Source organism: Ambystoma mexicanum, chromosome 8 (assembly GCF_040938575.1).
Source record: "Ambystoma mexicanum isolate Mex_15411 chromosome 8, UKY_AmexF1_1, whole genome shotgun sequence".
NCBI classification, from domain to species: domain Eukaryota; kingdom Metazoa; phylum Chordata; class Amphibia; order Caudata; family Ambystomatidae; genus Ambystoma; species Ambystoma mexicanum.
Window position 1 is genome coordinate 890404015 of NC_090929.1, and position 27503 is coordinate 890431517.

Sequence of the window (27503 nt, forward strand, 5' to 3'; positions counted from 1 at the left end):
CCTGGTGATTGTAGATTATGCAACCCGATATCCCGAGGCATTCCCAATGTGTAATATTACCATCAGCAGATCCTAAAACATCTTCTATTGTTATTTTTCTAGGGTCGGTTTTCCCAAAGAAATACTAACCGACCAAGGTTAGAATATAATGAGTCCGCTTATAGAGCTTCTCCACATTACCACCTTGCGAACCTCTGTGTACCATCCTCAAACCAATGGTCTAGTAGAAAGATTCATGAAGACCTTGAAACTAATTCTATGGAAATTGGTAGACAAGGACGGGAAAGACTGGGATTGAATGATCCCATGGGAACTATTTACAGTGAGGAAAATCCCCCAAGCTTCCATGGGTTTCTCTCCCTTTGAATTACACTATGGAAGAGAACTGAGAGTTGTCTTGGACATGCTCAGGGAAACCTGGGAAGAACGAGAGGAGGCTCCCATTCCAATATCACAAACCGCCACTAGAATGCGAGAACACATGAAGTTGGTTCGGGACTTAGTTTGTACTCATATGAGAAAGGCCCAATGCCAACAAAAGACCAATTATGATTAAAAGGTTATTTTATTTCTGTTGGACAGAAAGTCCTAGTCATTTTACCCACCTCAGAGAACAAACTTGTTTCCAAGTGGCACAGATCTTTCAAGGTAATAGAAGACACGGGAACGTGCACGTATAAAATAGCCCAACCAGAACGAAAACAGAAAGTCCACTTATATCACATCAACCTCTTAAAAGAGTGGAAGGCGAACCCATCAGCCACCCATGCCAAAGTACTGGGCTGCCTGGTTCCCGAACATATAAATAACTTTGATTTAATTCCTTCAAGTTATCTATCCAACAAAAAGAAGATCTAAAAGATGTAGTGGTCTCATTCCCTGATGTATTCTCACAAAAAACAGGTCGAGTAAAAGGTACATACCATTATATTCGAACCCCTAAAGGCAAAGTAGTTCATTTAAAACCCTATTGTCTATCAGAGGCATGTAAACAAATAGTGATTGAGGAAGTCAACAACATTTTGGAGGATAATATCATTGAGCCCTCCTCAAGTCCATGGTCTTCACCTATCGTGTTAGTCAATAAACCTGACCGTTCCTGGAGATTCTGTATAGACTTCCGCCAAGTTAATACCATATCTGACTTCGATGCCTATCCCAAGCCACGCATCGATGACCTAATTGATAAACTCGGAACAGCCACCTTTTTATCCACCCTAGATTTAACAAAGGGGTACTGGCAAGTCCCAGCATATGGGCCAGATAAGGAAAACATTTGTTTTACAACACCCCTAGTATTATTACAGTTTAAAGTCCTCCCTTTCAGCCTACACAGTGCACCAGCTATATTCCAGCACCTTATGGATAACATCCTTTAGCCCTATTCTGATTTCTGCGGAGCTTACATTGACGATATTGTGATTTATAGTAAAACCTGGGAGGACCATCTCTTTTATCTTTATACCATCATGAAAGTTCTCAGGAATGCTAGCCTAACTGCTAATCCAGCTAAATGCAGATTGCCCCAATCAGCTGTGAAATGCCTTTGCTTTTTCGTAGGGAATGGAAATGTACAACCCCAATATGAAAAGGTAAAAGCCGTCTTGGACACTCCAACTCCCAAGACTAAAAGAAATCTTAGGGCTTTCCTTGGTCTAATAAGATATTAGTGGGTTTATCCCTAACCCTTTGGACAAAACAACCCGGCTAACAGATGAACTTAAAAATGCCGAACCCCAGAAACTTCATTGGAACTATGATGACGAGATATGCTATAACATCTTAAAGCAGACATTATGCCAAAACCTGATTTTAAAGGTAGTCGATTTCTCGAAAGAGTTTTTACTTCAGAAATACACTTCTCTTACATTCTTAGGAGCCGTCCTGTCCTAAATTTGCGACTGACTGGAACATCCGATACTATAGGCCAGTCGCAAGTTATACCCACGTTAAAAAAACAACTCTGTGGTGGAACTAGAGGCTCTGCCATCAAGTGGGCCATAATCCAGCTTAGATATTACCGATTTGGATGAAAGTTTACACTGGTTACAGACCACTCACCCTTAGTTTGTATTAACCAATGTAAAGCATCCAACCCTCAGGTCATGCAATGGTTTCTAGACCTACAACCCTATTGTTGCACAGTAGAACACCGGAAAGGAAAAGACCTGGGAAACGTGGATTTTCTTTCCCGGTTCCCCTGTGAAGCAAATGTGGCTACATCTCATGGAGGAAGGGCATGTGAGAAACCTGAATGTGTCTCCCTGGCTGGTCCCTAGGGATCTGTCATCCAGGTGGCCAGAACACGGCCATCGCTATTTGATCCAGTTCTTGGGGGTGGACCAGTGAGGGAGGATCACTTGGATGAGGGGTCCTCGGGGAGTGGGAGTGGGACACCAACGGGTGAGACACAGTATTCCCCTTCTTTCAAAACCTTTTCCCCTTCCTACTACATAGGACGTTCAAAAACTCTGCCCCTCCTTTCCAGTGCAATACACTTTCGCATGACACACCAGAGAACCGACTAACACCAGAGCCGTTTACCTGACATGTCCCAACACAAGGGTCAGGCAAAGTGAGGCAGTTAATCAGAATCACCCACACCTGACACCCCTTTCCCTTCCCCTCAGGGATACACGATGGAGCAAGAGAGCACAGTACGAGCAAGGCAGATCAAGGAGAGACACAACCTTGCCCCATTTGACATAGACCCACGAAACCTCCACAGAGGAAATAGTCCAAGTGTACTGCAGCAGATGTCAACGGTACACGGAGCGTGTCGATGCTGATAAGCGGGAGCAAGGGAAACTCTGGCTACTGTGGTACCAGCCTTGACTCCAAGGATACGAGGAAAGCCATGCGGTTCATCATAGCCGGTGAGTCGAGGGGAGAGCTGGTAAGAGCCGGGCTTTGGTGAATGAAAGTCACAAAGTGGCAAGTCGAACCAAGTTCAAAGAACTGTAAGTGTTAAGAGGAGACCAGCTGCAGAGGGAATCTACACCACATGGCTGTTGCTCCGAGAAACTCTGGTTAAGAACATCTGTTATGTTATGTTATTTAATTTGTAAACCGCACCAGGTACCCTATGGCTTAAGGGCGCTGGAACCTAAAAAACAACCACCTTACAACAAAAAACACAAGAGAGCAAATGGTACAGAACAAAGTGGTACTAGAGACGGCCAAATCGATACAGGCAGAACAGTGTTTAGGAAAACGGAGCCGTTTTTAGCCCTTTCTTGAAAACTTCAGTCGATGTTGTAACTCTTAGCAAGGGAGTAAGAGAATTCCAGGACTGAGGCGCTGCAGATACAAACGCAGCATCCCTCGATTTCTTGGTGTTAAGGCGTGGAACCATAAGAGTGTACGACTCATCGGATCTATGATTTCTGATGTTTTTCTTAGGTATAATTAGTTCTTTCAGATAGGCCGGCATCGGTCCATGCACACATTTGTGTGTGATGAGAAGAAGTCTAAATGATACCCTCGCCTGAACAGGGAGCCAATGCAAGCTTCTGCACGCTTCTGATACATGGTCTCTTTTTGCTTGGCATTTGACAACTCGTACAGCTCCATTTTGTATAACCTGGAGGGGATGAAAATCTGATGGGCGTAAGCCAACCAAGAGGCTACAACAATAATCGATCTTAGCGCCGATGATGGCCCTTGCCAGGGTTTCTGAATTCTTTTCAGATACAAAAGGTCTGAGACAGCGAAACAGTTTAATAAAGTAAGATGCAGAAGAGACTAGGCTATTGACCTGAGCCTTCATATTGAGATTTTTAACCAGATAGATCCCTAGAGTTTTTACTTTGCTCATGACTTCTATTGTAGTTTTGTCAATGATAAAGTTCTTATAGCAGGGACCCAACTTCTCTAGTTTGGTTTCTGATCCCACTAGTAGAAGCTTGGTTTTAGAGCTGTTGATGGCCAGGCCATTCGCCACCATCCAATCCTGGATCTTTTGATATATGGTATTGATCAGAGTTTCCTCCTCCAAATGGGAGCGTGATATCGGGATGACACACTGGGTGTCATCTGCATAATTTGCAAAAATGATCCCTTCCTCTTCCGGCATCTGGAAAAAAGGGATCATAAAGATGTTGTAGAAGCAGGGTGACACACAGGCCCCCTGCGGGACACTGTACGTGAGGGGAAAAGGTTTTGCTTCGGCACTATCGCTGGCCATTCTGACTTGCCTCCCCTTCAAAAAGGAGGTAGCCCAATCCGCTGCTGCTTGAGAGAATTTAGCATTATTCTTTAACCTGGTGGATAAAATGGAATGATCCACCAGGTCAAAAGCTGCTGATAAATCGAGGATCATAATGAGCGAAATATGACCTCCATTCATCCTGTGATTAAGATGGGACTTAAGAGCCATTAGAGCAGTCTCGGTTCCGTGATTCGTACGGAAGCCCGACTGATGATCATGATAGATATGATTTTGCTCCACAAAGGTAGAGATCTGATTATATGCCACTCTATCTAAAATCTTTAACAGCAAGGTGGTATTAGTAATGGGTCGATAATTTGAAGCAGTCCGAGGACAGAGATTGGGTTTCTTCAGTAAAGGGGTAATCCAATCATTCTTGATGTTATCTGGCACCTTATTAGTGGCAAAGGAGGAATTAACAAATTTCGTCAGAGCGGGATAAGGATGGGAGAGAATTCTTTGATTATGACCGAGGAGCAGGGATCTCTTTTACAGCAAGTGCTTTTTAATTGCGAGATGACCTTGGACAATTCTTGTTCCGATATTGGCTGGAAACTAAAGGAAAGTTTGTCACCAACCTTGTTAGTAGCCGTGAGTAGATTAGCTGCTAAAACTTGTTCTGTCATAGCAAGCTTTTTTTCCTCTATCCCTTCTCTGATTTTAGTAAGCTTGCTGGACATGGCATGTTGGATTTCTGTACACCATGGTTCATCTTTAAGAATAGTGTCTTGTATGGGACTCGGTGTCTGGGGTTGCTCCTTCAGAATTTTAAAGAGTTCTTTACTGTCCGACTGGGCATTCAATATTCTCGTATTGAAAAATTATTTTTTAGCGGAGTATATGGCTGATTTATATTCAGATAAGACTTTCTTGTAGCTAGCAAGGCCAAGCGGATCGTTGGAATAATGCCATGCATAGAAGAGTTTTTTTGTTTATATTTAAGGCATTGACCTCTAGATTCGAAAGAGTCATATTCAATGAAGAGACGCAATCTAGGGTATGTCTCTTGATGTGAGTTGGGACTCTACCATGGTGCGAAAAGCCTAAAGACTCTAGTGTGTTCTCCAAGATTTTACCTGAAGCATCCGTGGCGCATCCCAGCCACAGATTAAAGTCACCCAATATAATGATTTTAGTGTTGGGTTTTAGAACGGATAGGAGAAGGCTATTCAGGGTAGCTGGAAAAATAGCATCCGCTGTGGGGGCTCTATAAAGTAAAAGGATATTCAAAGTGGTTTCTGCAATAACCGCTAATGAGTGAAACTACAGCTACAAGAAGGCCGTAGGAGAGTCGTCATACAGGAGGTCAAGCAAAATCCCTGTACAGTCAAAAGCCTTTGACCTAAGAATTATAAAGAAAGCATGCAGAGAGAATCCTGCCACTGGAAATTAAAGAGGGGTCTGTGACTGGAAGAGGGAGACCCATGGCTAAGTCTAAAGTCCCAAGGAACAGTGTGTTGACGAAGGTGAACCCAGCCGAGGGATGTCCACTATAAAAGGACATTAAGAGAAGTGAGAGGAAAATTCACAGTGAACCCGGCGGTGGGAGGTGTGCCTGGAAGAGGGGGACCCAGGGGTGAAGCAATCACCCATTGTGAACTGTGGAAAGAAACTTTCATTTTTGTTAAAGGAACTTTGTTATTAAATACGTCAGGCCCACAAAGGCAAGTGAATTGCAAGGGAAACGAGACTTGGTCATCGCCGGTCCTGACAGTTGCAAGTGGAACTGTCGACTCATGCTGGGAAAGCTCGAGTGTGTGCTGTGCTCCAAGCTCCCATCTTACCCCGTACTCAAAATGTGGGCAAGGGAGTCACAGGCTAATCCATCCTGACATATTATTTGCCAACACTTCCTTCTTTTCTTGAAAATCATCCCACACCCTTTTTTTAGTTGGAAGGTTTGGCAATAGGTTTCTTAGTATAGTCCCTTTTTATTTTGACACAACGCCACTAGGACTGCCTTGATGGTCAACGATTGCTCCCTTTGTAGATTGAGGTTTAGATTAGGTGTTTTTTAACAAATACCCTTGAACCGTGATCACTTGTGTCTGTCTTTACTGTTGCCACCATGAGTTCCTCACACTCAGTCAGGTTCACACTTGTCATCACAATGTTCACGGGTACATCACTGTTTCCCTTCAATTCACAGGCATCCATCTGTCGGGTTCACATTTGCTAGTTTCACAGTTCAGTCCGTTTTTTCCGTTGTGTCAAAGACTTTCGAGTATATGAGGGGTTTTGCTCGACCCTCATAGGACCACTTTGACACAATCAGGTTCACTACAGCCTTTCACTCAAAAACGTATTATTCAAAAGTCTCAATGTCTATTTAAACAACTATCCATTGTGGACATCCCACAGCCAGGTTCACACTTGTCACAATGTTCATGGGTACAGCACTGTTTCCCTTCAATTCACAGGTATCGCAAAAATGTGCCAGTTTCACAATTCAATCAGTTTTGTCCAATGTGTCAAAGACTTTCGAGTGTACGAGGGGTTTCGCTTGACCCTCATAGGACCACTTTGACACTTTAGACAGGCCTCTCTTAAGGCCTCTTGGTTCTTGTAGTTTCAAAAAAACCAACACGACCCACAAAGGCTTCATTCAGAGTCCTTCGTATAAGTGCCCTGCAACGCTTGACCACTCTGCTTCTGAACCTTTTCTAGGGTTTCTTTAAAGTTCAATCACACAAGTTCTTTGTTCAACAAGGTTGCCACCTAAAACCTTGGGCACAGCAAAGTTTGGTTTTACAATCTGTATTCTCCAACTCACCGGCTGTGCTGAACTGTTGGAGTTTCTTGTCTCGGGAGTCAAGGACGACACCATGGCAGCAAGCGTTTATCCCCGCCTTGGCTATCTGTATGGGAGGACCCTGTGTGCCGTTGACACCGGTCACACCAGATGCCAGCTGGACTTCCCGGTCTTATGATTTCTCTTTCGGAGGCTTCACGATTTGAGTTGAAAAGGGCATGGGCAGTTCCCCATTCGTCGTCCCTCCAGGTCTCGCCTTTCTCCTCGGTTTGACCTGCTGGTCCGCTGTAGCTGTTTCTTTGTGCATTCTGCCTTGCTCAAAGTGTGCTCTCGTGCTCTGCCTTTTATCCCAGTGGGGAAGTGTAAAGGACGTCAGGTATGCCTAGTTATTGTCAATTGCCTGACTCTGCCTGACCCTTGTGTTGGGACATGTCAGGTAAATGGCTCTGGTGTCCGTTCTCTTTCACAGTGTAGGAAAGTGTTTGTGTCGGAAAGCGGGAGGGGTAGAGCTTCTAAGTATCCTACAGGGTAGGAAAGGGAAAAGGGGTTAGAAGGAAGGGGGTACAGCATCTCGCCTGTCAGTGTCTCACTCCCAGTCCCCGAAGACCCCCCCCCATCCAGGTGATCCTCCCCCACTGGTCCACCCCCAGGAACTGGATCCAATAGCGATGGTGGTGTCCTGGCCACCTGGATGATAGATCTCTGGGGACTAGCGGGTTAGACACCTTCAGGTTTCTCACATACTCTTCCTCCATGCGACGTAGCCGCATCTGCTTCACAGGGGAACCACGAAAGGAAGTCTACATTCCCCTGGTCTTTTCCTTTTCGGTATTGTTCCACAGTGAAGTAGTAGGGTTGTAGGTCTAGAAACCATCGTAGGACCCGAGGGTTGGAACCTTTGCGTTGGCTAATTCAAAACAGGGGCGACTGGTCTGTAATTAGTGTGAACTTTCTTCCTAATAGGTAGTATCTAAGATGGATAATGGCCCACTTCATGGCCAGGGCCTCTAGTTCCAACACAGGGTAATTTTGTTCACGTGGGAAGAGCTTGCTACTTGCAAATAGGATAGAGTGTTCTAATCCATCGCAAACCTGGGAAAGTACTGCTCCTAAGCCTGTAAGGGAGTCATCTGTCTATAATATAAACTCTTTAGAGAAGTCCACTACCTTCAAGATTGAGTTCTGGCACAGAGTTTGTTTTAGAGTGTTATAACATAGATCATCCTCGTCATTCCAATTAATTTTCTGAGGTTCGGCATTCTTGAGTTTGCCTGTCAACCTAGCTATTTTGTCCGAAAAGTTAGGGATAAACCGACGGTAATATCCTATTAACACGAGAAAGGCTCTAAGATCTCTTTTGGTCTTGGGTGTTGGTGTATCTAGGACGGCTTTCACCTTCTCATGTTTTCGGCGGTACTCTCCCATTCCCCACAAAGAAGCCAAGTTATTTTACGGCTGACTGGAGAAGTCTGCATTTAGCTGGATTAGCAGATAGGCGGGCCTCTCTGAGAACTTTCATGATGGTATAAAGACGGAAGAGATGGGCTTCACAGGTCTTACTATAAATGACAATATCGTCAATATAAGCCCTACAGAAATCAGAATAGGGTTGCAGGATTTTATCCATGAGGCGCTGGAAAGTGGCTAGCATGCCGTGTAAAAAAGGGAGGACTTTTGGCTTCCCTTGAAATAGTCCTAGGGGCATTGAAAACACAGTATTTTCCTTATCTGGCCCATGTACTGGAACTTGCCAGTACCCTTTGGTTAAATCTATGGTGGATAAAAAGGTGGCTGCTCCGAGTTTATCAATTAGGTCATCGATGCATGGCACGGGATAGGAATCGAAGTCAGAAATGGAATTAACTTGACGGAAATCTATACAGAATCTCCAGGAATGGTCAGGTTTAGTGACCAACACTATAGAAGAGGACCATGGACTTGATGAAAGTTGGATAATATGGGCTTTCAACATTTTGTTGACTTCCTCAATCACTATCTGTTTACAAGCTTCAGCGAGTCTATTCAGTTTTAAATGAACCACTTTACCTTTTGGTGTTCTAATATTGTGGTATGTGCCTTTTACTCTTCCTGGTTTTTCTGAGAATACGTTGGGAAATGACGTGACTACATCTTTCAGATCTTCTTGATGTTGGATAGATAGCTCTGGAGGAATTAATTCAAAGTTGTCTACCTCTTCTGGAACCAGCCAGGCTAATTCTTTAGCATGGGTGCCTGACAGGCTCTCTTCCCACTTTTTGCAAGAGATTTACGTGATACAAATGAGCCTTCTGTTTCTTGTTCGGTTGGGCTACTTTACAAGTACAGGTTCCTGTTCGTTTTAATATCTCATAGGGTCCATGCCACGTAGAAACAAGTTTGTTTTCTGAGGTGGGTAGGAGGACCTGTACTTTCTATCCTATAGAGAATGATCTCAAGCTCACCTTTTTGTCGTAAGTGGATTTTTGTTGGCTCTGGGATTTTTCCATATGAGTACAGACTAGATCTCAAACCAATTTCATATGTTCCCGCATTCTGGTGGCTGTTTGCGAGATGGAATGGGAGTCTCTTCTCGTTCTTGCCAGGTTTCCCAGCGCATGTCTAGGATATCTCTAGGCTCTCTACGATAGAGTAGTTCAATGGGAGAGAAGCCTGTGGAGGCGTGAGGGGTTTTCCTTACTGCAAATAGTGCCAAAGGGATAATTTGGCCCCAGTCTTTCCCCTTATGGGGCCAAATCTCTTTCCTGCAAAGTCTCTTGCCTTAGAGGGCCAGCTGAACCAAAACCAATAAACAAAGCAAAAGTTCCTTTGGTAATCTTTCACATTGGGCGATTGCTCTTCACCCCTTTGAATCCCCTCAGCCAGGCTCTAATCCCTCTTGCAATGTTGGCCTCCCTCAATCAGGTTCACTATGGCCTTTCACTCAAAATCGTATTATTCAAGTATTATTCAAAAGTCTCAATGTCTGTTTAAACAACTATCCATTGTGGACATCCCACAGCCAGGTTCACACTTGTCACAATGTTCATGGGTACATCACTGTTTCCCTTCAATTCACAGGCATTGTTAAAATATGCCAGTTTCAGTTCAATCAGTTTTGTCCAATGTGTCAAAGACTTTCGAGTGTATGAGGGGCTTTGCTCGACCCTCGTAGGACCACTTTGACACTTTACACAGGCCTCTCTTAAGGCCTTTTGGTTCTGGTAGTTTAGAAAAACAACATGACCCACAAAGGCTTCAGTCAGATTCCTTCGAATGAGTGCCCCGCAATGCCTGACCAATCTGCTTCTGAACCTTTCCTAGGGTTTCTTTAAAGTTCAATCACATACATTCTTTGTTCAACAAGGTTGCCACCTGTAACCTTGGCCCCAGCATAGTTCAGTTTTATTATATGTCTTCTCCGACTCACTGGCTGTGCTGAACTGTTGGAGTTTCTTATCTCAGGAGTCAAGGACGGCACCACAGCAGCAAACGATTATCCCCACCTTGGCTATCAGCGCGGGAGGGCCCTGTGTACTATTGACACCTGTCACACCACACTCCAGCTGGACTTCCCGGTCTTTTGATTTCCCTTTAGGAGGCTGTACGGGTTTGAGTTGAAAAGGGCAAGGGAGGTTCCCCCTGGTCTCGCCGCATTTCTCCTCCGTTTGAACTGCCGGTACGGTGTAGCTGTTTCCTTGTGCGTTTGGCATTGCTCAAAGTGTACTCTCATGCTCCATCTTTTATCCCTGTGGGGAAGTGTAAGGGCCGTCAGATGTGCGTAGGTATTGTTAATTGCCTGACTCTGCCTGACCATTGTGTTGGGACATGTCAGTTAAACCGCTCTGGTGTTAGTTTGTTGTCTTTTACGGCGAAGGAAAGTGTTTGTTTCGGAAAAGGGGGGCTAGAGCCTCTAAGTATCCTACAGGGTAGTAAAGGAAAAAGGGGTTAGAAGGAAGGGGGTGCCGCGTCTCACCCGTCAGCGTTCCACTTCCAGTCCCCGAAGACCCCCCCATCACCAGATGCCAGTTGGACTTTCCGGTCTTATGATTTCTGTTTCGGAGGCTTCACGATTTGAGTTGAAAAGGGCATGGGCAGTTCCCCATTCGTCGTCCCTCCAGGTCTCGCCTTTCTCCTCGGTTTGACCTGCTGGTCTGGTCCAGCTGTTTCTTTGTGCATTCTGCCTTGCTCAAAGTGTGCTCTCGTGCTCCGCCTTTTATCCCAGTGGGGAAGTGTAAAGGACGTCAGGTATGCCTAGTTATTGTCAATTGCCTAACTCTGCCTGACCCTTGTGTTGGGACATGTCAGGTAAACGGCTCTGGTGTCCGTTGTCTTTCACGGTGTAGGAAAGTGTTTGTGTCGGAAAGCGGGAGTGGTAGAGCTTCTAAGTATCCTACAGGGTAGGAAAAGGAAAAGGGGTTAGAAGGAAGGGGGTACAGCATCTCGCCTGGCGGTGTCCCACTTCCAGTCCCCGAAGACCCCCCCATCCAGGTGATCCTCCCCCACTGGTCCACCCCCAGGAACTGGATCCAATAGCGATGGCCGTGTCCTGGCCTCCTGAATGACAGATCTCTGGGGACTCGCTGGTGAGACACCTTCAGGTTTCTCACAGTAGGCTTTCTAGTTCTATTCCCTTGGCTTCTACCACAGTGACAGCAATGACTGCGGCATACTTAGATGATGTTGCAAAGTCAAGGCAAGGTGGTAAACCTGATCAGATGGTAATGCCCAGACAGGGCAGATGAACCAGGCTCTCCTCAACAGATCTCAGAGGGTAGGGTTTTGTTCTCAGTGGGTTTGCACCCATAGCACAGCATCTAACGTCTTTTTGTCCTGACCGGGATGCACCCTGTACCATTCACTTTCTCCGCGATGAGCTCCACGGGACCTGTCTTATAGGGAATTTCATAAGTGGTGGAATCTAGCGTGACCTCTCTCACCAAGAAATAAACCTTGGTGTTAAGCCCCTCTAATGGACCCATTGGAGTGCATAGTCCTGTGCCTTGATGAGAGTGTAGAGTGTACATCTGTAAGGCCCATGATCTGACATGTAAGACCGTGTAGGCTTTCTAGGACTATTCTCTTGGCTTCCTCACACAAGTATATTAACCATCTTTCAGGGTAACTTTATATAGCTTAAAATAATAAATAGACAAATAGGTAACATCCCTAACTATCACAGCCCTAACTACAGGGTAATTGCTCTGTAATAAATAACCACAACTTTTAGCATAGACTAGCTCCCTTAAATTAAACAGACTAGTAAATACAAAAGCAGGATCAAATATGACTAAGTTCTTAAAGAAGAAAAAACATATGCATAAACTACCACAAAAGTTAAAAAAAAAACGAATCCTGAGGATGCCTAAAAATAATTAGGAAGGTCAAAAGTAGGTTTAAGAGTCTGGACCTACATTATCTGTTTCTGGCTGCTGTGTTTACTTGCTGGTGGTTGCTGCATGTACATGGCTACCGGGCAGACGGGCTAGCAGAGCTATTTCTTTCATCCGAGTGAATGTTTCTTTCTTTTGATTGTAGCTTGACAATGTTTGGCTTACAGAGGCTGGTGAGATAGTGACTGTCATTTGGGGCTGTTTTAGAGTGCTTCCTAGCTCCAAGGTGTCTCTAGGGTCACTCCACTGGGGATTAAGCATTCAGCTAGGCTGTCCTAGAGTAGGAAGGCTAGCAGTATAGGGCAGCGTCCATGTCCCTGAGGCTGTCCTGTGGTGTGTGTGTACTCTTCTGGTACAATCAGGAGGCTGAAGTGCTGGGCTGACAACATTCTTTCTAGTTCTGGCTCTTTTTTCTTTAATTACCAGTATGCAGGCTATCGCTGACCACAACGGTGTGTCTCTGAGTGATCTACACTGTTACACTGAGCCCACTGCAAAGGGCTTGTTGGGCTGGGTCAGAGACCTTGGCTGGATGGCTGCCCATGACAAGAGAAGCAGGGAAAGCTGTCGTAGATTCCTTCAGTTTTATTTTATTGGAAATCTGTACCAGACTGTGAACGGCTAACATTACTTTTATTTGCTGGTGAATGCTCACTGATGCCCCAGAACAGAACAAGCAGGAAAATGTTAATAAAATAATTCTATACTTTATGCACTGACTGAGCCCCGAGGCAACACGCATTTCCTGAGGTTATGCAAATTGTGCATGTTTACTCATTGTAATGGCAGCAAGAGAGATTGGACACACACATCTCTCTCCCAGTTACCAACCCTCTATTTTCTCTATGAAATAATTATTTTTTTTTTAATTTTATTTTATTGTAAAACTTCAACTTGATAAAATTATATCATGTTTTTGTTACATTTCATCTAAAAGAGAGAAAAAAAAGTTAAGTATTTCTTCCTTTCCTTCGTTCCAACTCTTCCTTCGTATTACTCAGATCTTATTTAACAGTTCAAGCTAGACTATTGGGAGAGTCGGTCTCACGGAGTACTATCCGATATAAATGGGTTGTTTCCGATTGCGCAGTTATGCCATTCAGATAGGAATTGACTTTAAAGCTTCATCAAAAAAGTTAATTAAGTGACAGGACAGCTTGATGTTATGCCCTGCCACAGCATAGTCCCACCAATCGTTTGACTCATTGGATAGTGGTTTGAATTCCTTTAAATGTACTTCACGTAGTTTAGTCAACATGGGACATGCTACTGCCAGATGTTTTAGAGACTCGACTGCTGATGTTTTGCAGAAGCGGCATTTATTGTTGACTGTATCTTTGTTCTTACGCATCCAGAGCATCTCATTAGTGTTTAGAGCATTCAATCGTAACCTCAAAAATTGTGCCCTATGATGGCGCGAAGGGCAGTCTGTGAGAAATTTTGGTTGAGAGTGTAATTTAACCATACTTCTGGAGGAAGGAAGGGTGGACTTGAGGGCTGAGCGGCTGTTGTACGTTGTAATCCAATCCCATGTTGCTAGCTTCTTCTTCGCGTGTTGTGGGCGCTGGATTAACTCTTCTTCAAGTATGCCTGCTTCAGCCATAATCAAGTTTAGCTTAAGCTTCCATGCATGAATCAGTACGTTATCCGTGGAATCTTTACTTGGCTTGCGAATGTTATATGCGGGAATAGAGGAACCAAGTAGTATCTTACGTAGAGTTGATAAAGACTTCCAGACGATTGTCATGTAGATTGAGTTCAGAGCTAACTCATATCTCAGTGCTGATATTGAGATGTAATTTGGAAGATTCAAGACACGTCTCCAAAATTTTCCTTCCAGACGGCTCCAGACATTATGATCAATGTTCAAGGCAGCTTCACCGCCAAAGGTTATTGTTGGTATTACTTTTTGGAGGTAGAACATGATAACAGGCGTGATGGAAAATTTCCCATAGTCAAAGTTGATTTTGGCCGCTTGAAGACTCAAGATCTTTGTTTTAGCTATCAAGTCATGTATCCAGGCAGCTTCACATAGCGAGTCATTGACCATTGCACCTAGATAGCGGATCGACTTAACGACATCTAGGGCTTTTTGCTCTATATGCCAACGGAAAGATTTATCTTTCTTTGACATGGATCGTCCAATGCAGATAATTTTTGTTTTCTCTGCATTCAAACAGAGCTCATTGGCGGATAGAAACTCTTGCAAGCGGGAGAGAAGATGTTGGTGGCCGATTTGAGTCTGGTCGACCAGCACTATGTCATCAGCGTAGACCAGATGATTTACAGTGTGACCATTAAGCTTGGGAGGAAAGCAATGGACAGACTTTAGCCACTCTGGTAGGTCGGCTATAAAGAGTTTAAAGAGGTCTGCTGCGAGTGGACAGCCTTGTTTGACGCCTTTGAACGTTCTTATTTGATCTGTGAGGTCGCCTTGTGAATTGTCTCTGATTTGGATCGAGGTGTCAGAGTGCAGGGCGATGATGGGATCTAACAGATGATCTGGGCACTCCCACAAGCGTAATTCTGCCCATAATTTGGTCCGATTGATGGCGTCAAAAGCTTGTTGAAGGTCGACGAATGCAAAAAAGATTTTTTTTTTCGCTTCCAGTGCTGACAATTTTAGAAATGACAAGAGTATAAGGTTCATATCGGTGCCAACATTTTTTGTGAAGCCTGATTGTCTGGAGTCAAATTTACCAGATGGGAGGGCCCAATTAACCAGCTGTTGGCTCAAGAAGGATCCAAAAATCTTGCCAATCGTGCCGAGAAGGGTGATCGGGCGATAGTTCGCAGCATCAGCCAGACAACCCTTCTTATATATCGGGACCACTATTGCCTTGGACCAGGAAGAGGGCAGCTTCTTGCTAGTAGCAATCTGAAGAAATAGTTCGTGGATGAATTTGGCCCAATGTAATTTGTGCTTTTTAAGCATCAGATTTGATATTTGATCGGGGCCGGCAGCTCTTGAATTTTTTAGCTTAGCGATTGCAAATTCAATCTCTTCGCACGAAGGTATAAGGTCCCAACTGGAATTTGACACACTCGGCGGGAGAGAAACTTCCAATGCAGAGTTTTCGTATAATAAAGTGAAATATTCATGCCATTTCTCACTCGGAATTTCATTAGAAATTGAAGGATTGGATTTCGAGCGACCTCCATTTAAAATGGCCCAGATTTCAAGTGTGTTTTTCTGTACCAGAAGTTTTAACATGGATTCTGCTCGTCCTTGATCGATTATGACCAGATGTGATCTTAACCAGTTTCTATATGATTGCCGCCGCTTCTTCACTTCCAAAGCCTTACAATTCTGATCACACTGTGTTCTTTTGATTTGTATGAGGTCCCTCCTTAATGATTTTTTTTCCTCTGCTATTTCTAAACTATATAAGTGTTTCGGGATTGTGCCAAGGACTCTTGAATTAAGAGTTATCTGAGTTTGGTCTGTCAGAAGCGGTGTGTACTCTACTGTCTGAAGTACATTTAAGCTATGACTTAAATGGGCGATCGTAGAGCCGTTGGTTCTCAGTCGATTTCCTGCAGCATTTATTTGAAGTCGATCTAAGTGTTTTTCTGGCATGCCACAATGCTCTTCGCACCAAACGAATCGCAATAAGTCATGATCACTAGATGTCATCGGCTGCACGTTTAGAGAGATGGATTTTTCAAAAAAGTCAGACGAGGCCCAAATATAAACAAGTGTGTTCGTCCGAGTCATGCTATGCCATGTTGGATTTGCGGGAGAGTCGCCCTGAATTGCTCCATTCAGCATGTGACAGTTGCGATCTAGAAGATCTTTGGCCCAAAGTTGGCCTCTCGGAGTAACCTCAGAATCCGGCAGCCGAACATTTGATTTGGAGAGTAGATCAAACTTAAACCAGCTGCAGTTTAAGTCTCCACAGATGAGTACAGAGACGTTTTCGTATTTTAGAAAGTTAAGATCAATTTCATTCAATACTGACTGAATGAAAGTTGAGGATGAAATCATGGCGGGATTCCAATATCCATTGATAATTAAGAGATTAGAAACCGTAGCTCTCAATGATAGTCTAATCAAAGTGCTTTGCACGAATGGATTAGGGTTCGTAGACGTCACCAACGTCCACCAATTCCAGATTTTCAAGAGAGTTATTAATCCTGCAAAAGGCCGGCCTTTGGGGTTCTTTCCAGCTGGATTTATTAATATGGAAAAACCATCACGTGTGGGAGGATCTCGTAGCCACGTTTCTTGTAAACATATGATGAATACATTCTCCAGAGATTCCTGGAATGTGTTGAATAAATGTGTGAAACCCCTTGTATTCCATGACAATAGAATTAGCTCTTGTTGTTTAGTTTGTGATCGTTGTTATTTGCGTGGCCCATGTGGAAATCTTTTCAGGTTATTAGCTCTTCTTTCGAAAGACTGATGCGTAGCAGCATCTAAAATGTCAGGGGATGAGACCATAGACTGACGCAGGGCTGATCGCTTGGCAGCTCCAAGGTTTGCCTCGTGATCAAAATTTGTTTTAGTCGATGAAATGGAATTCGAGGCCAATGGCTCGAGGGTGAGGTCAAAGCCACATACCAAAAGATCTTCATTTGCTTGAAGTAGCATATTTTTTACTGCTGCAGAAGCTATATGAAGAAGAACATGATCAGAGGACATTTCAGAGACATATTCCACAATTTTGATGTCGTCTGATGTGATCACTCGCAAAGGTGGAATGCAAGCAAGCAATTTTAGAATATTTCCTCTGTTTAAATTAACTTCGTTGCCATCTGAGTGAATATTTTGGAGGCAAAGTTTCCACTTGTATTTTTGTGTTTCCGAATTTCCGAATCCGGGGGCTCGCTGAGTTGGAGGCAAACGCGTTTTCAGCTGATTCAATGTTTGTTTTGGATTTAACCTCGAACTTAGTGCTTTCTGTGGAGCCTTTTTTGTCACGAAGGAGAGTTGACTACTGATTGGTCTAGCCTGCGGTAACCTCGAAAGATTGTTTGCCTCTTGGATTTTCCTCAAAGTGGGTTCGATAGTTCTAACGACTTGGTCTTCGACAGAGACAATGGTGGAATTCTCAGGATCAGCTGAATAGGTGGATAAATTGCATAAATCAGTTGAAGAGTCTGAGGAGCCGTGTTCAGAAGAAGAAGCGCTAGATGCTAAGCGCCGCCGTTTTGCCAAAATCTTTGAAAAGCTCAAGACAGTGCCTGTTGAACTTGTTGGAGGATTTCCAACATTTCCCTTAGTAGTTATTGTGTGAGCTGGTCTGGTGAACAGACTTGTCTTCTTCGGAGTTGTTATATTTCTTATGAATTTTTTGACCTTTTGTTGTATTTGTTTCGGTGGAATACTTTTTTTTTTGGATTGCTGCGCTTGTTTCGCAGATATCTTTTTTTGATTGCTTTCTGTCGTTGTAGCAATTGTTTTTGCAGAGCCTTTAAAAATGTTGAAAGAATTTACTGTCGTTAAGGTTTGCAATGATACAGTTCCTTTTAGCAGAATCGTGTGTGGTACAAGGGTGCTCACTTGCGGAACAGAGCCTTGTGCAGTCTGAGTTGGATCTTGAGCGTCCTGCATGGAAGCCAACAAGCTCGTTGGTAAACCAGACTGTGAAGATTCATTATGAACTGTCACCAAATCGCTTCTCGATGGAGAATGACTAGAACCAGAAGATGTGTCTCGAGACACCGGGGCTCCACATACTTGAATGGATGTATTCTTTCGCATCCATTTTACAGAGTCCAAGAGGCCTTCCATTAAAGCATCATTTTGGCAATGATGCCGAGCGGCTAGATCACTCAGCCTGTCCTGCCATCTCGTTGCAATTTCTGCATTAGTTGTCATTTGATCCTGTAGAAAGCTCGCGAAATGTTCTAACTTGTCAATTTTTGTCGTTAGATTGGATATTGCAGCACCTTGATCACTTATCGTGCCAATCAGAGACTCAAAGATTTTTGTAAATGGTGCTAGAGCAACCGCCGAGGCGGCCAACACATTGTTATGGATCTGCGAAAGTGCTTGAGATGAAATACCGAGCAGTTGTGGCTCAAGTTCCGGAAGTGATGAGGAGCAAGTTGAATTATCCAGATTGTACTGCGGATTAAATGTGGAACATTTCTTTACAAAGTTCGTTGAATGAACCTCGTTGCTTGATTGAGATTGCATATGATGCGGAGTACTCGCATTCAGTGTTGGATTTCCATGTCGAGGAGGTATGGTGGATATGCTTTTTCTTTTAAGCTCAGCGACTCTTTGCAGGCGACTAGCACAAGCGATCGCGCTCCGATCGAGAAGTATAGGCAATAGATTGAGATTTTGTACTGGGAGTTGGGAAATACTTGGAATATTAAGATTGATGGATTTATCGTTTATGCTTGACATGGAAGGATGCCTAACATCAGGTGCTTGGCAAGCTAAGGCAGTGTCGTTCTCAGGTTCGGTGCATTCAAGTACGACTTCTGAAGTAGCTTGACCTGCTGGTTTTAGTGTAATAGGGTCGATTAGAGAGCCACTTAAATTTGTTGTAGATGATGGACATGGAATATAAACAGGGGGCTTCAAGACGTGTTTGGCGTTGATCGTGCCAGTCTGTAAGCCACTTGACTTGGCCAGAGAGTAACTAGAGAAATTCTCCTGTGACAGAGTGTTTCTGGCATTAAGAAGTAAAGTCGGCACCTTTGTGGGCATTAGTGGTCGATTAATGTGCAAAGTATGTTTGGTATTCGAATTATTCAACAGAGGATTTCCCAAGTCTAAATTAGAAATTTTAAGCAGTTCTTCGTCAGTCACTACATTTGAAAGAAGACCTTTTTCTTTCCAGAGGTCAACACCATTTGTGAAGTTATCAGTCCTGAAAGGCACAGGAGCCAACAAGACTGAATTCATTGATCGCTCAGTTGGAGGAGCTCTCGCATCAGGCTGAGACACCCGAATGGCAGCAGAGAGGCTAGGTAAATTCGGCCGGTCGGCGCTAGCTGCTTGAAATGCAGCTGAGTCAGATTCGCTGGCTAACGCTCTTGCACAGGGATCGCCATTGGGAGTTGGATTGCACTTGAGATTGGTAACACAAGTGCCTGATGAATATTGGTTGTCAGGTTGGAATGCTGGCGCTTCTAAAAGAACGCAAGGCTGGAGCAATACGTTGGAGCCGTCATCTGGGGTGCATCGTTCATCAAGAGTCGATGATGGGGGAGATGTTAAAGGTTTAATTTCCCCAGTAATTATTGGCCTTTTTAGTGTTGATGAATTATTTGCAGCCATTAGCGCACGGGCAGTGGTTTTGCTTACCTTAGCCCCAGCAATGGCTTTCATCCTGGCCCAAGGGTTAGTCATTGTTTATCTCACAGTTGCAGACAGCAGTAAAGCAGCAAACAGCCAAACAGCAGGAATCACAGCAGACGCCCTTTACGCGGCCGGGCTTAACGCCGCAAGGGTGTGCTGAGCTCTGTTTTGTGGGCCTGGGCAGGTCAAGTGAGCAGTCACGTGACAGGCACAGAGCTCCGCCTCCTCCTGGAAGCGAGCGAGCTGGCGAGTTGGGAAATGCAAAATGCGCGAGTTCTTAGAACTCCCAGCGCACGTTATCAAAATGCAGCAAGAAAGTGTCCTCTCCTCACGGAAATTGCAAGCTGTCGTAGCTTCCTTCAGTTTTATTTTATTGGAAATCTGTACCAGACTGTGAACGGCTAACATTACTTTTATTTGCTGGTGAATGCTCACTGATGGACCCAGAACAGAACAAGCAGGAAAATGTTAATAAAATAATTCTATACTTTATGCGCTGACTGAGCCCCGAGGCAACACGCATTTCCTGAGGTTATGCAAATTGTGCATGTTTACTCATTGTAATGGCAGCAAGAGAGATTGGACACACACATCTCTCTCCCAGTTACCAGCCCTCTATTTTCTCTATGAAATAATGTGCCACTTTGTATTTTATATACTCCTGCACATGGGAGGGCCTTGGGACTCTCCAGGAACCAACAGTTCTTTATTTATAAAATGTGCATGTACATCTAAGGAAGCAGTATGATAGTTACCAGGGGACATCAACAAGGAGAATTTCTTAACATCTTAATATCTCAACATCTCTTTTGATCTCTATCAAAAAACCTGGGCTTTCCCTTTTTAAGGCAGCCAGTGGGCTGTTTACTTGATGTTGTCCCCAAAGGGGTAACAGATGAAAGTTACACAGTTCACCTCAAAAGTGCAAGGTCTACATGTCAAGTGCAGCCCTCAGGTGAATGGCCAATCACGTAAGTACAGGTGAAAACCTAAAATGGTGACTGTTTACATGTGTTTATTTTCAGGAACAAGTGCTTTATATAGACAGATGTATAGGGGGTCTCCCCCCCACACCTCCATCAGACATCCATGGACGCTCATATTCTCATCTATTAGGCAGAAATAGGAAATAACAGATGCCTGGAAGCTGAACGTGTTTATTGATCAAAGCCTGTCTGCACCCAACCTGTCTTTGTAGATTTGTTTTCAAGTTCACGCAACACTTGTATGCAAATTAGCACCTTGTAAAATGGTAGGCTTTTGATAGGCCAAGTTAGTCAAAGGGCAAACATTCCTTCATTATCATTGGATAACTCATCACACATGCACAATAATTTCACATTTAGCACAGCTGGCATCCACAGCTTTTCTCTGACACACAAAATTAATATGCCTATTTTAGACTTGGCTGCACACAACTATGAAAGTGCTCAACTCCTGCCAAAGACATTCTCCATGGATCAATGTCTGCACCGTATCTATTTACTGAGGTTATGCCAAGGTATTCTGATACTTAACACTGTTGGAGACTATATATCCTCTTATTTTATGGTGTCAAAATAATACAGCTGGGCTTTCAAATTAGTTTGTATGATACACTTTGTACCGTTCTCCATAAGAACATAGATACATGTATCTAAGCTTCTATTAATTGCCTAACCTCATCTTATTTTGTCTGATTTCTATGCCAATTCCATTTTAACCCAACAAACCCCATTATCTCACTATGAGATGCTGCCAAAAACTGTCTCTAAGTGCATCAGTCCCTTTTGCTTATATGAAAACCTTGGCTTGGTTTATAGTTCTGGAACTCATTTGTACCTGAGCATCCATTTTGAAATACATATTTATCTGACACTGTGCGTTCCTTCTTATCAGGGAGCTATATTCTTCGTTTATTTAAGCATTTCTCATTTTGTAAACACATTATTCATAATATATCTTTGTGCACTTTTGGAGCGTGTGTAATATAAGCACACCCTTTACCATGCCACTTCAAACCAAGTGCAGTGTCCAATGTACATTTTACTTGAATAAAGGCAATCTAATCCTGATTTCTACAATGATGGACAGGAGAGTGAACTATTTGACCTACCTATCATTTTATCTATATTCAGTTGAAAGGGGAGTACTAACAGTGTACAGGTAATATATTACAGTTAAACTCAGTGTATTTAGGGAACGCTTTACATTGTAAACCCATCACACATTGTGCCAAGGTCAGTACCACAAAACAGTCCAGACCCAGCCTTATTCCTGAGGTGGAAGACAGCTAGAGAGGACCCAACCCTTACCCGTCTCCCTTGTGCCAGTGTATATGTTGGCAGTACATATTTGTCTCCCATCATACATCTACCCCAATATGCTTGCCAGGCATGTTTTCTTTGTTGCAGAGAAGAGGAAGAAGAGCAAAAATGAAATAGAACACCAACCTGTGAGACCTAGTGGGAAGCATTGTCTACCATCAGCCGAGTGCCAGTGACCCGATGATCAGATAGAAGCCCACCTGTCTCTCAAATCACATTACCGTCAGTGAAAAAGCAGAGAATGAAAACCACTATAATGCCTGTAGGTGGCAGCCAGCAAAGCCGCGTATTGCTGCCGAAGGAGCAGTAGTGAATAATTATTTAAGAGTAACGAGGTACAGTTTATTACTGTGGCTAGTCGCTAAAGGAACCTCAACAACTGCTGATAAGTTTCATTTTTATTTGGTAAACAGAATATATATGCACAGTCATTTAGGTTTCCAGACTAGGGGTGGTCCCGCCAGCCTTCCTTAACCTTGAAGGGGGATCCCACCTTCCTAAAACAGGCTCCCTGTTCTAACACAGTGTTTCCACAAGATCGTTTGACCTATCCCTCACCCTGGGGGACCTAAAGCCCATAACCCTATCTTACAGATGGTCTTAATAATCCACAGAAGCTTGAAGATGGTTCAGTGGTTTTTATTAGAACATAAAAAAAGTTCTGGTTCTCAGTTTTGAGGTTAGGGAACAGGGGGTCAGTCTGTTATGCGCCCCTCTCTCATCCTTCCGTGGGCTCCCTCCTCCCTTACCCGGGATTCACCAGGATGATGTTCACCAGGGATCGATAATTCCTACAATGTAAAAAAAACTTGCTGGCTAATGGTGAGGGCCTAAATGTCAAAGTCTTATCTATCTTACTCCCTCTGGAATTTCATAAGGGTTTCCTAGCCTGATATTCTTCCACAGGTTGTTTTCCAAGAATAATGGTTTGGCTGTGCCTATAACAGTCAGCTTACTCCCCTCTCCTCCCACACCCACTCTATTCCAATACCCCCTCTCGTCCCCTTCTGTCCCTCCTGATGTTCCATGCTCTTGCTCTCTTTTTTCTTCACTCCTCTTTTCTCACCTCTCTTCACTCCTCTCCTCTCACCCAAACTGTTACCACTTTCTCACTATCAATACCTCACCTGCACTTGTGCACCAATCTCTTCCACCAACTTCGTAGCACTCCACTCTTCCACTTGCTCTCCCTCTGGTCTCTCGGACTACCTGAACGCCTCCTGATGTCACCCATCCAACCCACACTCTGCCTTCCATTCACTTCCTTTATATACTGTGAGGGGTCACAAACGAGAGGCAGACCCAAAGTGTTAATATTCTCAACATCAGCCATTTTATTAACAGAAAGGGGTTTGGATAAATGCCTCACTTTTGCTAACCTAAAATGAGTGTCCCTTCCTATGAAACTAAAACTAAAACAGGCTGACTAGTGTCGAAGCCAAATCTGACCCTCACACTAACATACATAATCAAAAAGTGCAAGGTAAATGTTTCCAACTTCAACAAAAATGTGCAAGAATGGAAACATATAGCTTCAACCAAAACAATCCTTGTGTCTAGGGGCTGCCTCCCTTCTCCTGGATTATTTCAGGAACACTTTTTAAAATGTTCTGTTTAAAGAACAGACTCTTAAAGGCAATGCAAATGGCTCTTTTACCTATACTTTCCTCAGGATAGCAAAACAAATGTCTCTTCTGCAACCTGGGCTGTAGTATGACAAAGAGGAAGTCTCTACTAGTCTTTCAGGATGGTTAAACAAATATCTTTTCTCCAATATTGATTAAAGTATGGTAAAAGGCAAGTCTGTTGAAACTTTCTGGTTGACAAAATGTTCAATTGAAACAACACCTTAATATGACAAAGTTTCTCTTTAACATACCAGTTCAAAGAAGGCTCCATGGTTTACTCTTCTGCTAGGAAACTTCTCAACTAAAACTCTTGATATCCTGGTTTACTCTCCTGCCCTTTTGGCTCACACAGATTCTCTGGTGTACTCTCCTGCCAGGTATATCTTTCCAAAAAGGTTCACTAGCTGATGCTCTTATCATGTTACGCTCACCTGATTCCCACAGGGGCGTCGACCGGAACTGTGCCGCTGTTACTTCCACCAGCATGACGTGTAGCGCCGAGATGACTGACTGGACTGGCCCGCTCAGCCTAGTTTGTCTGGCTCGCAACAATATTCTTCTGCAAAGGAGAATAGTAATTAACCACCCGTGGAATTGAGTGTCAACCCACCTTCCCCTCTCCCGTTGTCTTCCCACTGATCACTGTTGATGTCCCCTCTTTAGTCTCACCTGATGGTTTGGAAGGATGAGCTCTCCATCCTGCGTCGACCGCAGGGGCGCGTTGATGACCAGTTACTTCACTGGCGTAGAGGAATTGGTGAGTTCCAGTATTGACTCTAAAGTCCAATTGTTCATAAGAGTTAAAATGTCTGCTCTTCACTCTGTCCGATTCCTTGCAAGTTGCCGATTAATCCACTCGAAGATTTCCAAATGGCACTCTGTAAGATTCAGGTAAGTCTATTGTGTTTTTCCCCTTAGGGGCCGGGGTACAGCGATGACGCAGAGTTCCGATGACGCAGAATTCCTCATCATCTGCCCAGGGAAGAGGGCAGGAGCCCTCTCCCCCTCCCTGAAGCCGCCAGCAACAACGAGGAGGTCCCTAGAGACCTGCCTGATCAGGTCTTCGAGGCCTGCCTGACCTCTCTATGCCGGGCGCAGCGCGGTGCCAAAACGAGGCTGAGACCGCCTCCTTCTACGTTCGAGCATCCGCCGGCAGGCGGATACGCCGGCCCTCACGAAGGCCACACTAAGGCCTGTTGGGTGCCTGTTTGGAGCCATAGGAGCCAGGGGCCAGGAACTCTGCCCCTACCGCTCCAGGTAAGCTAACGCTGCCACCTGACACCTGTTTCTGTGCCTGTTTATGCCTAAATCTGCCGTCTGCAATACCCTATGCCCACCTTATTCTAGGTAACTTTTGGCCTTCACTACTGCATTACTGCCAGCTACCATTGTCTCCAGCATCATGTGTGTCTGTGACACCCCAGGAAACCCCAGGAAATAGTAACCAAATGCATAACCCGTGTGCAGGACTGTTAGGTAATACCCCACTGCATTATTGCCAATTGTGTCATTTGAATCTAGGTGATACCCCACTGCATCATTGCCTATTGTGTTATTTGAACCTAGGTAATACCCCACTGCATTATTGCCAATTGTGTCATTTGAATCTAGGTGATACCCCACTGCATTATTGCCAAATTGTGTCATTTGAATCTAGGTGATACCCCACTGCATTATTGCCAAATTGTGTCATTTGAATCTAGGTGATACCCCACTGCATTATTGCCAAATTGTGTCATTTGAATCTAGGTGATACCCCACTGCATCATTGCCAAATTGTGTTATTTGAATATAGGTAATACCCCACTGCATCATTGCCTATTGTGTTACTTGAACCTAGGTAATACCCCACTGCATTATTGCCAATTGTGTTATTTGAATCTAGGTGATACCCCACGGTATATTCGCTGTCTACCACTATTCCTGCACATGCTCTGATTACATAGCCACCCATTTCCTCCCAGAGACTACTGAGCTCCTACCGCAACCCAAAGTTCACCCCCTGACCACAAACTGAATCTAGGCATTACTACCCTATCTGCATATTGCACCTTTACTTCCTTTGCCTGAATTGAATGATACGTATTTGTATTGCTTCTCGCCCCTGCCCACCCTGCCCACCCCATCTCCCAAATAGCACCTACATTGCTACTCCCACCCCCACACAACGCCAGCGCAGTACTGTAGAAAATGCTAACCATTTTACTCATCTTCTGTGCAATGGCCACGCCCGCATCCCCAGACACTCCCATCCAGGAGACTGACTCAGGAGCCCCCACTCCCCAGCCAGGCTCCAATCTCACCTACAACTCCTACACAACTAGGTACTATCCTGACCCTTCCTACCCAAGATATTATTGCAAGTCAGGACCCAAAACCCGTGCCTCCCACCAATGCCCTACCACCGAAAGAAACAACAAACTTCGCGCCAGACTCTCTAAACTATATGAGCCGCCCCGAAGATCCCTGTCTGATTCCAAATGCGAAGCCAAAAGGTCCACCAAAGGCACCACTATACCCGCAACCAAGTCCAAACTTATCACTCATACAAACATCTCGGTAAAAACAGATGTACACTCCTACAAAGGAGCTCTCCTCAATACCAGATCATTGGTCACACATGCCCTCGATATAGTAGACCTAATTATCAAAGATAAATTAGACTTTATTGCCCTAACCGAAACGTGGCTCCACAATGCAGCAGGCCCATCTCTAATGCTGGCCATCCCAGACGGCTACACTATATCTAGGCAGGACCGGGTAAGCAACCGGGGCGGTGGCATCGCCATCATATCCAAAGCAAGCTTAGCTCTCAGACTAGCCCCGACCCAAACTCTGCAGTCGTGTGAATCCCTCACTGCCAAACTCCCCATAAATCACACCCAATCCCTCACTATCCACCTGATCTACAGACCACCAGGTCCACTTGGAACATTCGAGGAAGATCTACACAACCTAATCTCTAACAATGCGAAAACCACCTCACAACTACTGCTACTAGGGGACCTCAACCTAGGGTTCAACGACCCAGCAGATTTACATGCATCTACCATAGCCAATACGATATCATCACTCGGACTCTCTCAAAAAGTCAACCTACCCACCCACCTGAAGGGTAGAACCCTAGACTGGGTTGCTGATGCTAATTGCTCAGCGGTCATCACCGCCACCACACCACTACCCTGGACCGACCACTCGTTGGTCTCTTTTAACTTACTGACCTCTAGATCAACTACCACAACCATGTCACTGGCACCACCCTGCCTCACAAGAAACAAGAAAAATATCTCAATAGAAAAAATCATCCCAGCTATCCTTCCAACCTTAAACGCATTACCAGACAATCTAGATCCCAACACACTAGTTCACGAATATAATAAAATCATGTTATCTACCATGGACAAAATTGCCACACTCAAACTTCGCACCAGCAAGCCAAAAACCCATTTAAACAAATGGTATACACCCGAACTCAAAGCCCTCCGCCTAAAAAAGCGAAAATGTGACGCTGATTGGAAACTTTGCCCCTCCAGTGAAAAGAAAGCCATCCTTGACACGATTTCTCGTCATTACAAAGCTGAAATCTGCTTAGCCAAACAGAATTCCTATAACATCCGCATTGCCAACTCCAATTCAAGTATGAAGGAGCTCTTTTCCATACTGAAGGAACTTGAGTCACCCATTGCTACACCCGACACCTGCACTAAGAACCAGACCTGGTGCACAGACATCCAACAAGCACTAGCAAATAAAATAAACACCCTACAAAACAAAATTCAACTAAAAAAAGACTCCCTAAACCTCACTAACCCTCCCATATCTCCGCCCATTGCCTCACCAAGTACACACATCAACTCATTCACCTTCTCTAAAACCACCACCCTGGAGGTTGAGAAAATCTTCCTTTCCCTTAAACCATCAAACTGTAAAGGCGATATCTGCCCCGCACACATAATAAAGGACGCAGCCAGAGA